The 13,048-nt window shown below is 46.0% G+C and overlaps 1 long non-coding RNA gene across 1 annotated transcript; it reads left to right on the top strand.

The window, feature by feature from the left end:
• Window positions 1–426: 426 nt before the first annotated feature.
• Window positions 427–10,680, top strand: LOC309335884. Its single transcript, XR_014153788.1, has 4 exons — window positions 427–681; window positions 7,275–7,459; window positions 8,523–8,569; window positions 9,516–10,680. It is a non-coding gene; the product is annotated as an uncharacterized lncRNA (long non-coding RNA).
• Window positions 10,681–13,048: the final 2,368 nt, after the last annotated feature.

Raw genomic sequence — 13,048 nt, 5'->3', positions numbered from 1 at the left:
TGGCGAATATTGTCTTACTTTCCCCAGTGCTTCAGACCTGCTCATAGCTATCAACTTTTCCCTTTTCTTGTGAGAAATCCTATTAGGAATAAGGGAATTTCCCTTTTAAAAAGGGAAACGCTGACAGCTATGGACCTGCTGTGTTATAGAATTGTGGCTTTTTGACAGATAAACTGGGATGTTGCCCTCAGTTTGGTTCATGCCAATGGGTGTGGTGTGACACAACAGCAAACACCATCAAACATTGTTGCTACTTCCCTGTGCTTCCTGCATACATGTATTTCTGCCCCTACATGAGGCACCCATGAAACAGCAGGAAAGAACTATGCTGGTATACTGCCCCAAATCCCATCACTTTATTCCCAGGATTTTCTGGGTTAATGGGGTTGCAATAAAAAATTGTGGGGAAGCAATTAACAAGGAAATCAGTGCTAAACCTCCACTGGGTTTCACTAAATTTCCAGAAGTGGCTTTGACATCATGTGAAAACTCAACTATAAATTGGGGAAACGAAATAACCCGCCATGTGAATGCAGTCACTGTGGCACTTACTTCTGCACAGATATACTCTGTCTGGATCAATCCTTTGCCTGTTAAACTGATTTATACTCAGGAAGATGATAGCCTCTAGCTGATCTACATGTTGTGAATACTGGAAAATGAACTAATTATGCAAGGCAAGTATGTAAAAGCAATTATTTAACTTGGCTACTTTATTCCAAGTATGGGATTTGCATTTCTTTGCTCAGAATGCCACTTCTATGTTTCAACTGGCCATGACCAATATTGCCCACTGCTAATAAGGCATATTGGAAATATTGCATACTACATCATTAGTTAGCTGCAATAGTTTTCAAGAATTTCTATATCTATTGTGTACAGATTAGCTTTGTTATTATGTCAAGAATCATCTCTATGTTTGTTCTAGTAACAGCTGAAACCATTGGAGAGCAGCCAAACTCTTACATTCGATTTGAATCAGAGTCCAGTTTCAGCCCTTGAACCTGTGAGTAAGGTACCCAGGAGAGTCCTTACCCCTCTCTGTGCCCCATGGGGCCCACAAGGAAGACCAGCTTAGCTGGGCATCTAAATGCCCTCACCTTTGTTTCCCATAGTAGGGTAGCCAGATGCGTAGAATATTAGGATGGAATCATAGGTGGTCTGAAAGGCCCAAGGCAAGAATTTAGGGTGAGATGCAGTGAGTTGTTCAGAACTCTCTTGCATCAGACTACAGCAGCTGCACTTCAGCCAATCAATTTGATTTATTAACAAAATAGACATAACATGGTGTTGCAGCCAGAAAATTCAGAACTGTCTTCTGAACTTTCCCTAACTGCTAACTTAACATAAGTAGGCAGGTAGTGTCTCTCGTGTGTTGCAGCGATAGCTGAGCCAAGAATCTGTAGCCTCTCTTTTCACCCTTCTGGCAGATGAACAGTAGGGAGTTTATGGAGCTTCGCCAGCTAACTGCTGGTTGAAGACCCCCAGCACAGCTCTTGCTGAAATGTTCCTAGGCCCTGGCCTCTCAAACTGTCCGCATCAAGATGTTGGCAGGGGGAAAGCAACAGCCATCCCTGATTGCACGTTTTAAAAACGAAGTCTAGAAAATGGAAAATAGAAGAGCAAGTTTCTACCATAGAGAAGCCCCCCCCCCTTTCCATTGCCATTTGCCTCATTTCAGAGGGGAGGGGGCACCCAGTGGATGGAGGAGGTGCTCAACAGATGATCTCTCTGGTCTGCTAGGCATGTGTCGAAGAAAGTGGTCTTCCAGGTAGCCAGAGTCCAAGCCAACTTTGACTTAGCAATGGCCTTGCTTAATTGCTGGCCTGGAAAGGTTATGTTCCCATTGCCATCTTGTGCCTGCATACTGCACTATTTTCTTACTATTTTGTGATTTTATAGTGTAAAGTGCTCTGTGATCTTCAGATGAAGGGCACTATAGAAATTTAACAAAAAATTGAAAATAATCAAATTTCAGATTTACTGTATATGGTTTTGTTGCAAACACCAGGTAACTGGGGTAAATCAGCCTAACCACCTCTTGGCTCTGTTGCGAGAATTAATTGGAACTGCCTTGATATTGCAACATAAAATGTCTTTGCAGGTTCAGCTTCCTTCCCAATAGCATTCAGGTCTGCCGGACTGAGCTAGGAGGTGTCATTTATAGCCATTCTCCCTCCAAATTATTCCATACCATTTACATTTCACCCTCCCACTGTCCCCACACTTTTTACCCTGACTTTTAGCACTTCCATACTCACCAACATTTCTCTGATGAAAATAGGGACGTCCTAAGGAAAAGCGGGACATTCTGGGATCAAATCAGAAACTGGGAAAGCTTCTGTAAATCCAGGACTGTCCCTGGAAAATAGGGGCACTTGAAGGCTCTGCATTTGAGATATATATTTTAGGGCCCAACCAATGATGATTTGTTTTAACTGTTTCTAATATTGTGTTTTTGGTGGTTGTAACCTTGCCTCAGGGGACGTGGGTGGCGCTGTGGTCCAAACCACTGAGCCTTGGGTTTGCCGATCAAAAGGTTGGCAGTTCGAATCCCTGCAACGGGGTGAGCTCCTGTTGCTCGGTCCCTGTTCCTGCCAACCTAGCAGTTCAAAAGCATGCCAAAAAGTGTAAGTAGATTAATAGGTACCGCTCTGGCAGAAAGGTAAATGCCGTTTCCATGTGCTGCTCTGGTGTCGGTGTTCCATTATGGCAGAAGTGGCTTAGTCATGCTGGCCACATGACCCGGAAAAACTGTCTGCGGAGCGGACAAACGTTGGCTCCCTCGGCCAGTAAAGCGAGATGAGCACCACAACCCCAGAGTCATTCGCAAATGGACTTAACTGTCAGGGGTCCCTTTACCTTTACCTTTACCTTAACCTGCCTCAGACATTATGGTAAAGGGTGGCTAAGAAATCAAAACAATAGTAAAAAGAACAACAGCAACAATAATTATATTGAAAGCTTAAACTCATATTTTTTCCAGGCTTCAAAAATCCATCAAGTTGTTTCTTCAGAGTCTTAACTTTTGATCCTGCTGTGAATCCAGATGTTTCTGATCTCTCCCTTTCCCCTTTGCTTCTATCTCCTGGTCCACATCCAACAGTTTCAGTTCTGGCTAAGTTGTTGTTTCCTGAAGTTTGAGAAGCTTTGGCATATTCTATACAGCACAAAATTTAAAGCCAGAATTTATTCAAAATAAACTTTGACTTTTAAACATATTGCATAGCTCCATCTTTGCAGCCCCATTTTGACACAAAGCTGCAGACTTCAAAATGGGCGACGAAAGGCACTTGACTGTGATAACCCAGTCAGTAGAGCAAGAGACTCTTAATCTCAGGGTCGTGGGTTCAATCCCCACTTTGGGCAGAATATTCCTGCTTTTCAGGGGTTGGACTAGATGACCCTCATGGTCCCTTCCAACTCTACAATTATATGATTCTAAGCTCTCCCCCTCTCTGTGAGGGCAGCGGGGCAGCAGTGGTGAAAATAATAATAATTATTTATTTATTTATTTATTTATTTATTTATTTATTATTTATACCCTGCCCATCTGGCCGGGTTGGCGGCTTCCAACAGAACACTAAAATACAATAACCTATTAAACATTAAAAGCTTCCCTAAACAGGGCTGCCTTCAGATGTCTTCTAAAAATTTGGTAGTTATTTTCTCTTTGACATCTGGTGGAAGGGTGTTCCACAGGGCGGGTGACACTACCGAGAAGGCCCTCTGCTGGTTCCCTGTAACTTGGCTTCTCGTAGCGAGGGAACTGCTAGAAGACCCTCAGCACTGGACCTCAGTGTCCGGGCAGAACAATTGCCAAAACAGCACCAGAAGAAGTGAAAGAAGTTTGGCGGCTTCTAGGCCCCATGATGCACCATCCTAATAACACCCTTGGGAGCATCTTTTCAAGCTGTGGAGGCTCCAGCATATGTGCAGAGAGCACTGAGGGTTTGTTTTCTATCAACCCACCAGCCGTGGCTCATGGTGCAAAATGGGAGTGGCAGGTGTGATCCTACCCCAATGGGAACGGATCCTGGGGTGTGTGGGTGTTAGGGAAGGAGTAGTACCTCTGGTGGGGAACATGTCATGCTCCTTCTGGGGTAGTTTGTCCACCTTTTGCCCCCACCTTCAGGGGCACTCAGCTCCCACCTGTGGCACCTGGAAGCTGTCAGCAGGCGATAGCAGCCACACCCCAGGAAATGCCTTTGACTGGCTGGCTAAACCAGATAAAAAAATTCCTTCCAGTAGCACCTTAAAGACCAACTAAGTTAGTTCTTGCTATGAGCTTTCGTGTGCATGCACACTTCTTCAGATACCTGAAGAAGTGTGCATGCACACGAAAGCTCATACCAAGAACTATCTTAGTTGGTCTTTAAGGTGCTACTGGAAGGATTTTTTTTATTTTGTTTTGACTATGGCAGACCAACACGGCTACCTATCTGTAACTGGCTAAACCAGGTGAGGGTGGCTGATGCATCTCAAACCCTCAGTAAGTTAGGGACTTCTGCTACATGCACAGAGAGGCTCTGGCGCATTGAGCAGACGAGACCAATAGTGGACCCAGTGGTCAGGAAGGTGGTTTCTGCATGTGCTGTGGAGGGAAGTGAGGCGCAGATGTGGCTCATCAACCTGGGAAAGTAGCCCTCTAGGAGAAGGAAAGCTCTGATTTCAAACCTCTGCTGACTTGTGGGAGAAGAAAAGGCTAAGGAGCAAATCCGACACAAATTTGGAGTGGAGTCCCTAAGATGGCTGGATGGTGCCTTGTACTCCTTCTTCCAGTGTGGCCAAGCTGGTGCTCTGCTTTCCAGTGAGCCCAAGAGCAGGGTCTTGTTATCCAGCCCGGCAGACAGACGGATGCCCACAACAACTGGTTGCAAGGTGGCTGTCACCTACACACACATCCCCTGCCCTCTGGACACCTTTGTAAGGTAAACGGACCCCTGACCATTAGGTCCGGTCATGGCCGACTCTGGGGTTGCGGCCCTCATCTCGCTTTATTGGCCGAGGGAGCCGGCGTACAGCTTCCGGGTCATGTGGCCAGCATTTAGGACACCTTTAGGTAGCAGCTAAAACCTGGGTTGTTTAGGTGCAAATTTAAGTTATTTATAAATTGTGGTTTGATTGATTACCTCAGGTGTTTTTCAGCTATCTGTTCACTACTGGTGTTGCTGTTCTTCTTCTTTTAAAAAATATTTCTTTGTGTTCTCTCTTTGCAGTTTTTAAACAATACAAATTTAAGGGCAAGGGCAGTCAGGGAGGCTCCACTGTGGAGCCAGCAAGCTGGATAGAAATACTTTTGCAAATAAATAAATAAATAAATAAATAAACACCAAACATAGCGCTTTAAAAATTAGGAGCTCTTTAAATAATCTTACAGTGTGTTATCTATCACTTGCTAAACGGAACATTATGGAAGAAGTGTGCAAATCCTTTGGTCTTTGGTTCTCGAGCAACATTTAAGAAACAACAATGTGATTTCAAAAGAGATGAAATGAAAATCAAACCTCAGTGGTGCACCCCCACTTTGAAGGAGGGATGTTTCAAGAGCTTAAAGGCCACACTGTGGGAACTCTGAGATGGGACGTGTTCAGAGGGCTCTGCTTGTGACTTTTGTGTAATTCGTGGGTCACATTGCTGATAATAGCACATTTTAGAAGTATGATTCTTGGTTAACTAGGCACCCACGGCAATCTTATTGGAATGACCCTAGAAATAAATAAAACTGTGACAAATTATATTGGTATAGCTGCACACAAGGTGGATGGAACAGACAGCAATAAACAATGTACTGCTGTTTTGCACCTTCAGAGACTCATTTTTCATGTGTCTTTCCTACTGGGCTTGAGGTTTCTGTATTCACCTTAGCTCATTTAATACCTGACCCTCCATATTAGTACAAAGTCCGGGGGCGGGGAGTGCTTCTCAACCATTTTAAATTGGAATCCTGCCAGTAAGACTTGTTATCTTTGTTCAGGAAATACCTGCAGTTCTCCCACAAAACTCAGCACCTTCAGTTCCTTGACTGAGCTGTTTCCAAATCTGCACTGCAGTCTTGTGACACACTTTCAAGGGTCTTCCGTGGCCCAGGGGGAATCACTAACACACAAACTGGCACAGCGACAAGACAGTCAGAAAGTTAGGGTGCCAAGAAGGAATTTTCTACCTTTTTGCCAGAATAACATCTGATTTCCCGATTGACTTAATTTGCAAAGCTGTATTCATGTCTGCCGCTGTGGATCCTAGGTGATGATTCAGACCCACCCACAGACTAGCTAGAACAGGCACCCTGAGCACTGTATGGGGGGGAGGGGGCTGCCCTTTCCTTCCTCTCACCCCCCCTTTTTTTGCAGGGGACTGTATTGCAGCATCTATTAAATAAATTTCTCAGGAGAGAAAAACTATTTTTTAAAAAAGTCAAGTTCCTCTTGAGCTGTTGGAGTCCTCCCTGAATAATATTCAGCAAAATGACAAATAATAATAATAATAATAATCAGTGAAATCATATTTGATTTTCCTGCCCACAGATTGCGCTGAGAAGTCAGGAAGCCCCAGTTTGCTCTGATGCTGTGCTTTCTCTTTTTCAGCACCACTTTTCAATTTGTTTATTCTGGAGAGGCCTCTGTGGGACCTACCTACTTTGAGTAAGATGTTGGAGGGCTGCATTCTTTATTTCCTTTGGCAAAAATCAAATGATCCTCAAATTCCTGTCTTCACCAGTGTCTCTCCTCTCTCTTGTTTGCTTTTGTTAATCTATCCCATAATAACAGGTTAGTCATTGTGGTTTGCAAATATTCCCTTTCAGGGGGTCATTTGATGGCATACTTGGCAGAAGATTACGGTAATTTTCCCAATGTTCCAGTTGTTTCCAATAAGTAAAATTAAAACAGTCTTTCTGCTGGGTCTCTTTAATCTAGTACAAGGTGCAAGATGTAGTCTGGATCCTGTTCCCCCGCTTTCCCCCTTTAAGAGCAAAGGGGTGGGAAAGCTCTGCCTGTCATTTGCCTCAATGCACTGGAAATCAGTCCATTTATGGCATGCTGCAAAATCACTCGCACTTTTATATGAAGTCCAGTCAAATTACGTGTCTGTCTTAATTTGCTTGTCGAGGCAGTTTTCTTATGGGGGTGGCACTGGAGAATAAAGGATACAGAAGAAAGAATCTTCAGGATTCTGTTGAAAACTTTTGAATCATGCAGATTATAAAAGTAGCTGATTCTTAACTGGCCGCATTTCAGCGGCTTCCCTCTCCTCCCTTCTGCTTTTGCTGCCAGAGAAAATGGCCAGATAAGTTGCGCAGAGAACAACAGTGACATCTAGTGAGGGCAAGAGGAGACATCCTGCTTTCCCAACGGCTTCCTCTGAAATCCTGGGCCATCCCAAGGCCCAGCAGGAGCGGAGCCAGGAGGGCGGCATTGCCAGGAACAGTTGCTGGAATCTCCCCCTTCAAGGACCTCAGGTAGCAGGGCTAGGAAAGTCCTCCGCTGCCAGTCAGAAAATACTGAGCTCAGGGGCCAACGGCCTGACTCGGTGCGGTTCCTGTGTTCACAGCAGTCAAAACCGAGAAGCATCTCATGTGCTGCCACACAGGGTCTGCCATCCCAGGAGGCCCATTGAAGCAGCAGCCCCCTCGGGCAGTGTCATTCCACAAGGTGGGGACCGGGCAGCTGCCCCACCAAACCTTGCCGCTGCAGTTGCAGCTTCTGGCGAGATCTCACAAAGCAGGGTATTGCGAGAATTCTGTGAGTTGTTGCTGGAAGACACCATGTGGCCCCAGTAGAATCACAGAATTGCAGAGTTGGAAGCGACCACAAGCGTCATCTAGTCTATCCCCAAGGTAGGGCTCAAACCCAAGTCTCATAACTGATTCTCCTTTACTTTAAAAACCCTGTTTTAGCTTTATATACTCCCGGGGCGGGGGCAAATTGACCCAATCTGGGGACCAACTGCCAACTTAGCAGTTCGAAAGCACATCAAAGTGCAAGTAGATAAATAGGTACCGCTCTGGCGGGAGGGTAAACGGCGTTTCCGTGTGCTGCTCTGGTTCACCAGAAGTGGCTTAAGTCATGCTGGCCACATGACCTGGAAGCTGTCTGCGGACAAACGCCGGCTCCCTTGGCCTATAGAGCGAGATGAGCGCCACAACCACAGAGTCATCCGCGATTGGACTTAACGGTGAGGGGTCCCTTTACCTTTACTCCCTGGGGTGGGCAAATTGATCCAATCTGAGGACCACAAATTGGGACCACAAGGTGGATTAGGGGTGTGTGTGTGTGTGCGTATGCACAGAGTCCTAGTTTTCACCCATGCTTTGGAGAGGTGCAGGAGTCCATGAAATCCCCATGGCAGAGGTTAGTGTAATTGCATGTGGCCTGGATTGCTGGAATAGAAAGCATCTCTGTCACTCAGACTGCTTTGCCTACTTTAAAGTTTGGTTCAGATGTAACAGGGAACCATGGTTTTACGACTGTATGTAAGAGCTGCAACAAGCCTCGCTTTGCCTCCTCTCTTCTCTTTTGCAGCTCCAATTTGAAACACACCCAACTCAGGGTTGTTTGTTTAAACCATGGTAAGTGAAAACAGATCAGGATCAAACTGTGGTTTGCTTAAAAGTGGGAGCAAAAGCTTCTGATCTCCTTCTCTGGTGCTCAAGCGAGGATTGGCAGTCCATGAGTCTGAGACTCACCCCAGCTCATTTGCAAAGTGGGAGACTGTAAGTTCATCCTGTACGGCCATTACATCTCTCACCACTGCCTGCAGCATCTGTGCTAAGGGGGTTGAAAAAGGTGGCAGCTTTGGATTTTCACTTCGTATTTTTATCTTGTGAACCACTCTGAGATCTTTTGATGAAGAGTGGTATATAAATCTAAAAGAGGGGGAGGGTTCACTTAGTTTTCAGGAAATGGACTCATGAGGCAGACACACACAGAGAGAGAGAAAATAGGAACAATTTGAATGTAGTGGTGCTTTGAATAAGACTTCCACTGTTCCAGGGACAGCAAAAGGGGATTGCATCCCAAGTGTATTCACTCTCCCCTCCATGCATCTTCTGCAACATCTCCTATCTCTGGAAGAGGTTCTCACTGTCCTGCTAAGTGGAAAAAACCTCACCGTGCCCCCCCCCCACCCTTGGAGAGTTTCATGTTTCCACCTGCTACTTCATTTAAATAGGGGGCATTTTAAGCTCTACCTATCAAAATGTGGGCCATTCTTTCTCTGCTTCAGAGGAAGGAGCTGCCTGCCGGCTGTGCTCGTCTAACACAAATGTTATTGGTTCTGCATTGTGGGTGCAACAGTATTATTATTTTCAGCTTGCAATCATAGGGTTGCCATTTTTCAAAAAGTAAAAAACAGGACACCCCAAAAGTTATTGACCCCCCCATGCTTTTTCGATTGGCTTGCCTAAGATGCAGGACAAAGCGCCGCCTTTTGGAAATCCCAGTAATGTCTGGGGAAATCCAGATGTATGGTGACTCTAGCAATCAGGATCTTTAGCTAGCTGGTTTTGATTTTAGAAAGTCCTACATTTCTTAGAGGCCCTGCTCAGCCTTCTTCCCCCACAGCCTACGGTGCCCAGATGCGACAACAACTCGCATGTGACCTTGTTCAACGTTCTCCTCCCAATGGCAGCCACTGAGTCTTGAGGGACCTGGACGCCCGACAAGCCTTCAGCTTCTGTTTCAGCTTCCTTCTGCCAGGGCCGTGACTCACATGTTCTGCACCAACTGTACTTGGACGCAGCTGAAGAACTAATCTGTACATGATGTCCATCTTCGTTTCAGATGATCTCACATTTAACTGAGGGCTCCAGACTCCTCTTCTCTCACCATATAGCTTGGGAATAGTTTGCAAAACTTCTCATATTCGAAAGAAGACGCCCCTCACTTCCACGGGTGGCAAAGGCCCAGTAGAGACTTCCTGCCGTGCCCTGTCCTCAGGTGTCCTTCCAGACAGGCTTGCCAGATCAGTGTTGGACCTAAAACTTCAGTTTTGGTCTCTCACTGTCTCCAGGAGAAGGGTGGAAAATACTGGGATGAACAGGCCAGGAACAAAGTTTATCTTCTTCCCCGGGACTGTCTTTTTGCAAGTTCTTTAAATTAGGGGTGTGTGCTATATGTGAGTACACTGGTGGTACTTGCTTTAAACAGCAGAATAACTCCTGGTGCTTCTTAATGGCAGAACTTGCCGCTCTGTTAAAAGCCAGTTTAAGACATGTAAAAGTTGTTTTCTGAGCAAATTAAGATTTGCGAGAGGCACACACTCTTGGCTGTTTATAAAGTTTCCTAAAATAGCCTGATGTTCCAGCCAAAGCTAATGTAGCTGGATTTTCCATGCATCGGTCTGGAGGGAGAGGAGGCTTTCAGGGCTGGTCATCCTTGCAGGGGAAAATGCAGCTGCCCCCTTCTGGCACCTTGGAGCAGTGGGGGACTCCTGGTTTGACTTGCCATCTTAGGCTGAGTTCGGACATATAAATGACTATTTATTTAGCTTTTCTCCCTCATGCTGAAGCCAGTTACACATTATTATCTTTCTAATAATCCTGTAAAGTTGTTCAGAATGATTTTCCCATGGCTTAGCCAAGGCCACCTAGTGAGATTACAAGAACAGAACAACCTGCAATTTTCAGGAGTTTTAAATTCCATCAAGGTTAGAATGAGGATTTGATTGTGCAGACACAATGCCAGGTTGTTTTGTGGGGGGTTTAAAGTTTGAAATCTTGACTAGATAACCATAACATTATTTCACTGCTTAGCAGTCAGAATTTCAGTATCAAATTAAAAACTAAATTAATCATCACAGTTTATTAAAAGCTTGGCTATTATTTTATTTTTATTTTATTAGATTCCTATACTGCTCTTCATCAGGGTGGTCCACAAGATAAAAATACAGGATAGAAGCACAAGTAAATAGTTAAACTAGAAGCAACAAAGGAAAAGCCCTCTCCTCCAAAACACATTTAATAGGTTGTAGAATGTTAACAGCCAAAGGCCTAGTTGAAGAAGAATGTTTTTCTCTGGCGCCTAAAGGGTGTATCATGCAGGTGCCAGGCAAGCCTCCCTGGGGAGAGCATTCCACAAATGAGGAGCCACAGCGAAAAAGGCCCCTTCTTGTGTTGCCACCCTCTGGATCTCACGTGGAAGTGGCCTCTTGTGGCACACGAGGAAGGTTGTCAGAGGATGGTCACACAGTCCCAGTCAGATCCTATGGGGAAAGGCAGTCCTTGAGGTATTGTGGTCCTGAGCCGCTCAGAATTGAGCCTGGCAGCCAGTGCATGATCAGTGTGATCTGCTCAAACCGTCTTGCTTCTGTGAGCAACCTGGTCGCCAAATTCTGCACCAGCTGAAGCTTCCGAAGCATCTTCAGAGGCAGCCCTACATATAACATGTTGCAGGAATCCAACCTAGAGATCACCAGAGCATAGACATCAGAAGTTAGGTGTAATGGTTGTAAGGGGGTTACTTGTGCGTAAATTGCCTTCAGTTTAGTTAGATTGCTATCCCAACCATGCTTAGGCTCAGAGCTCGCCCTCCGTGACCTGTTAGTCACTTGCAGAATCTGTCAGTGGGCGTTTCTTGAACCTCTTCCAGCATAAAAGCTGTTTGACGCCAAGTCTCCTGCTATGTTCCCTGCGTGGAACTCGTCTGCGCAAGTAAGGGGAAGGCAGGGGCGTGCCAGCGCTCTCTCCACTAGATTCGGGTGAAGGGTCTTGGAGCCCTGTCCCCAATTCCTCCATCTCCCTCTCTCCTCTACTGGTGCTACGCTGAATTCCTTCCCCCCTGCTGGTCCCCTCTCCGGCATCGCTCTGGAGCCCTGCCTCCGCCTCTCGCTCTGATGTCAGTTCCCTGACATTAGGCTACCCCTGTCCAGATAGGGGGGCAGCTGGGCAGCGCTGGATTCAGATCTCTGTGTGGCAAGGCAGATAAGATGCTAGAACAGAGACAAGGCGAGTTAAAATCCCAATTCAGCCATTGTTCCTTGGGTGACTATGGCCAGCCACTAAGCCTAACCACACAGGGCTGTTGCAAGGATAAAAGTGGAAGGGATGAACCATGCAATACCACCTTCAGATCTTTGGATGACAAGCAGGATAGAAGTGAAATGAAAAAGGCCTCAGTTTGGTCTTATCCACACTTACCTTTCCTCTGGTCTTTCCAGGCACAGTCAGAGTGCCCCCCTCCTTTTCTTTATATTTTGCTTGGGAGCTTTCCCCACGCAAAAATTGGAGCAAATGTCAGCCTGCAAAAGAACCAAATTGACATTTGTTCCAATTCAACTTTGAAAAACAGATTTTCACCGAGAAAGCTTCAGGTGTGTGTGTGAAAAAAACTAACCCCACACTCATACACGGAACGCTGCAGTGTGGGCACTGGGCACCTGCCTGGAAGGAATGGGGCAACAAGTAAGTGTGGAAAAGGCCTTAAACTCTGACATCCAAACGCAACAGAAACTGAAATGCAAGCCGCGTTTGCTGCCTGGGTTTCCCTGCAGAGCAGGAGGCTATCAAGAGCTCTGTCCTCTGAGCTACCTGCTGAGTAGCTGAGGGATCCTCAGTCGATCTAGATGGAATAGTCATTTTTTTTCCTGTTCAGCAAAGGGAGAGGAATTCCCTGCCCATGCCAGTCCCTTACACACTTTCATCGAGGGCACCCACAGTGGGAAGGGGCAATACTCCCCTTGTGGATGCTGGCTAAACTTATGTCCTTAGGTGCCATCCTCAGGATAAAACCTACCTGTGTAGAATTTGTAGGCACCTTGGCTCTTTTCATATCTTGATGTCAATGCGTATGGTGTGGAACCGGTCCTGACGCTTCCCCTCCCCCTCCCCATGCATCTCTTAATGTGATATGGGACAGGTGTATCATGTACTCCACCAATGAAGGACATTATGAGAGGCCACTCCTGGGGCCCCACCCACCTAGCAAGGCAATGTGCAAAAGGGGGTCCTCTGGGTGCTCACAGTGTCTGTCTCCCTTATAGCAAACACCATAGGTTACTTCCCTGTGTATTCTTCCAACTTGGTGGGTGCGGGGTGTGGTGTGTGTGTGTT

The sequence above is a fragment of the Podarcis erhardii genome (genome assembly GCF_964252035.2).
Source record: "Podarcis erhardii genome assembly, chromosome: 1".
In the NCBI taxonomy this organism is placed as follows: Eukaryota; Metazoa; Chordata; class Lepidosauria; order Squamata; family Lacertidae; genus Podarcis; species Podarcis erhardii.
Note: the sequence above shows the minus strand (reverse complement) of the source record. Positions and strands in the feature narration are given on the sequence as shown.